This window comes from Oryctolagus cuniculus, chromosome 5 (genome assembly GCF_964237555.1).
Source record: "Oryctolagus cuniculus chromosome 5, mOryCun1.1, whole genome shotgun sequence".
NCBI lineage: Eukaryota > Metazoa > Chordata > Mammalia > Lagomorpha > Leporidae > Oryctolagus > Oryctolagus cuniculus.
In genome coordinates, this window is record NC_091436.1 from 119,159,240 (window position 1) to 119,163,456 (window position 4,217).

At 40.6% G+C, this 4,217-nt stretch overlaps 1 pseudogene; it reads left to right on the top strand.

Annotated features, from left to right (window-relative positions):
- Positions 1-1,684: 1,684 nt before the first annotated feature.
- On the top strand, positions 1,685-3,047 carry LOC100339076 (elongation factor 1-alpha 1 pseudogene; annotated as a pseudogene).
- The last annotated feature ends 1,170 nt before the right edge of the window (positions 3,048-4,217 follow it).

Here is a 4,217-nt window from a genome sequence, read left to right on the forward strand (position 1 = left end):
TGTCTTTGTGATTTAGTGGGATGTCTATACTTTAGTGAGTTCCAAGAGGTGTGTACTGGATGTGGCCTGGGTGCTCTGTTCAATATTCTGGGGTGGCAGAGGTATCCAATGTCAGGCCTCCAAGGGGCTTTACAGCTTTCCTCTAATTTTCTGGTAAAATTACATTGTTCACTTCTGATGGTGTGACCTGTCCTTTTCCTCACAATTGTGGGATGTCCCAGTGTTAGTCTCTGGTGTGTCCATGAAAATATTGCCCTGCTTAACAAAATGAACCTCTAATCTGTGGAGATTTTCTTGTGGTAAGATTTCCCTCTGTTATGAGCTGCTATGGGTCTGTGCATTACAGGTGGGAGCACAAAGCCCTGCCTACTGGAGCCCAGCTTGCCTTGCTTCTCAATGGTGGATGGTGTAAGCTCAAGTTTTTGATATTCAGAACTTCTTGTTGTATAGCTTGTGTGGTGGGGAAGACATGATTCTGAAATGTGTGGTCTTCTTTCCTGGGTGCAGGGTGTGGTGAGGTGGCCCCCACAATTGATGATATGTGCATGGGAGGCAAAGGCAGCAGTTCCCTGTTTATATTTGAAAATGTAAACAAACAAAATGTAATATTTGAACAAACAAAATGTATATTTGAAAATGTAAACAAACAAAAAAGCTTCTCCCAGCCAACTGCAGGTGCGGTGGGGAAGGGAGAACTGGGCAAGGGGTTGCCCAACCTCTCTGTTTGTTCCTCTATACCTTCTCTTTTTGCCCACATGGAACTTCAGAAGCAGTTTGGCAAGCTCTCCCTCTTGCTGCTATTTGCAGCTCCATGGATCTGCAATTTCCCATCTCACCTGGTCTGCTGGGGGCTGGCGTCAGCCTCTCCAGTCCAAGCCTCCTCCACTTCCCCTTCTTATTTGCTCTTTCATCATGGACCTGCCCAGTTTCGGTTGGTATCCTGGGCTTCCTGGTGCAAATTTTCCATGGCTCTATCTCCAGCATGAATCTTCTCTCCTTTTTAACTATCTATTTTGCCCTGCATGACTCAGGTCATCCTGTTGCTATACCACCATCTTAGGACCCTCCTCTGATATTCACCATATAGGTTTAAATAACTTCATTCTCATAAGAACCCAATTGCTTTTATTACCATTATCAAATGTCACTTAGAAATACAATGGTTAAAGCTAGGTTTTCTCTATACATTGATAAGATCTGGATTTTCTTCTCCATGACCCAGTTACATGTCCGGATTATGTCTGCTATCTGTTTGTTTAAATTTCATATGTCTTACAAGCAAAACTTGCTGAAAAGTCATTTTAATTTCTTTTCCTCTTAATATTACCATTCAAGAACTTGAGGGGTTTATCACTACGAGCACTAAAGCTAGATTGGTGAAACAATAAGAAGAGCTACAATTTCTGTAGGTGTATGATGCTAAGTACTTCATAGATTTTTACTTCATTGTTGCCTTCCTATTTAGACAAATAGGAATTAAAGCTCAGAGAGATGAATAATTTTCCCAATTCACACAGCTAATAAGTGCCATGGCTCACTTATAAATAAATACTTCAAAGCCAGAGTTTCTTATATGTTCCATATGACATTTCCTGAAGGGCCGTAAAGAAGAAACATCATTTTCACAATGGGTTTGCCACCAGAACACAGGTGTCATGAAAACGACTGCTAAATCAAAGCCAAAATGGAAAAGGAAAAGACTCATATCAATATCATGGTCATTGGACACACAGATTCAGGCAAGTCCACCACTACTGGCCATTTGATCTACAAATGTGGTGGCATCAACAAAAGAACAATTGAAAAAATTTGAAGAGGCTGCCAAGATAAGAAAGGGCTCCTTCAAGTATGTCTGGGTCTTGGATCAAGTAAAAGCCAAGTGGGAGCTTGGTATCACCATCGCATCTCCCTTTGGAAATTTGAGACTAGAAAGTATTACGTTACTATCATTGATGTTTCAGGACACAGAGACTTCAACATGATTACAGGCACATCTCAGGCTGACTGTGCCATACTGATGGTTGCTGCTGGTGTTGGGAAATTTGAAGCTGGTATCTCCAATAATACTCATGAGCATGCCTTTCTGGCTTACACACTGGGTGTGTAATTGTTGGTGTCAATAAGATAGATTCCACTGAGTCACCCTACAGCCAGAAGAGATATGAGGATATCATTAAGGAAGTCAGTACCTACATTAAGAAAATTGGCTACAATCCTGCCACAGCAGCATTTGTGCCAATTTCTGGTTAGAACAATGAAAACGTGCTAGAACCAAGTACTAATAATCCATGGTTCAAGTAATGGAAAGTCACCCACAAAGATGGCAATGCCAGTGGAACCACACTGCTTGAAGCCTTGGATTGCATCCTCCCACCAACTAAGTCAGCTGAAAAGCTTTTGTGTCTGCCCCTACAGGATGTCTACAAAATTGGTAGTATTGGTACTGTCCCTGTGGGCCAAATGGAGACTGGTGTCTCAAACTTGGCATGGTGGTAACTTGTGCTCCAGTCAACATCACAATTGAAGTCAAGTCCATTGAAATGCATCATGAAGCTTTGAATGAAGCTCTCCTCAGGGACAATGTGGGCTTCAGTGTCAAGACTTTGTCTATCAAAGATGTTCATTGTGGCAATGTTGCTGGTGACAGCAAAAATGACTCACCAATGGAGGCAGCTGGCTTCACTGCACTGGTGATGATCCTGAACCATCCAGGTCAGATCAGTGCTGGGTAATCCCTTGGACTGGATTGTCACACAGGTCACATTGCTTGCAAGTTTGCTGAGCTGAAGGAAAGGATTGATCATCATTCTGGAAAGAAGCTGGAAGATGGCCCTAAATTCTTGAAATCTGGTGATGTGGTTCCTGGAAAGCACATGTGTGTTGAGAGCTTCTCAGACTATCCTCCTCTGGGTCATTTCACTGTCCATGATATGAGACAGACAGTTGCTGTGGGTGTGATCAAAGCAGGGGACAAGAAGGCTGCTGGAGCTGGCAAGGTCACCAAGTCTGCCCAGAAACCTCAGACGGCTAAATGAATATTATCCCTAATACTTGTCACCTCAGTCTCAATCAGTGGTGGAAGAACAGTCTCTGAACTGCTTGTCTCAGTTGGCCATTGAAGCTTAATAGTAAAAGACTGGTTAATGATAACAATGCACAGTAAAACTTTCAGAAGGAAAGGAGAACGTTTTATGGACCATTTTTGTGTGTGCATGGCAGTTCTAAGTTATTAGTTTTTAAAATCTGTACTTTTTAGTGGAAACAACTTGACCAAAAATCTGTCACAGAACTTTGAGACCCATTAAAACAAAGTTTAATGAGAAAAAAAAGGAGAAGAAGAAGAAATAGCATGGAAAATATTGAAGTAAGCAACTCCAAACTTTTGTTCAACCCAAAGATTTTCATGCAGAAGACAAAGCCTGGTCTCATGTAGGGTGGGCCTGAGGGAAGGATCTGGAAGAAGCATGGCAGTACTGCACTACTAGTAACAATTAGAGAAATTCCCAAACAAGAGTATGGCACCATCTACTAGTTGCTGATCTGCCTACAAGATCTACCAGGAGATACTGATATTCTTGATCAGAAGATAGTACTTTTAAAATATCTTTGGTTTTAAGGTTGTTTTGTCTCATGTGGTCATTTTTACCTAATTAAATCATGCTCAGTTTGAAATTTTACACAAACAGCTAAAAAGACTTCAGAGTAAACAGGTTCTTTAAGATGAAAAATCAAATTTAGTCACCAAAAAACTCAATCAATGAAAAAAATGAAAGCCAGAAAGCAGACCCCATGGTTACATTACATTCATGCTAATACACAATGCATAGCTGATACATTACTACAAACTGTTCAGCATATTCAGCTGTAAACCCACATCTCAGAGATAAAGAAGCAGACTCAAACAACAAATGGCAAATGATCACTGTTATTCTCTGAATCTGATTTTTGAAGCATGACATTATTTGGAAGATCAAATGATGTGTATAGTGTTAGAAAAACAAAGTCATTGATTTACAAATATCCTTCATTCAGAAATATCAGCTATTTTCCATGTGCTTCTCTTTTGCCATAATCCTCTAAAAAAGAGAAACAAAAATAAGTTAAAAGAGAGAATAAGAAGATATCTGAAGAGAGAGGCTAGGAAAGGGAACAGTATGTGGGAATATTTTTGCTTCCAGCTATGGGCAAGTGCCACATTTTTCCTAATAACCTTGACC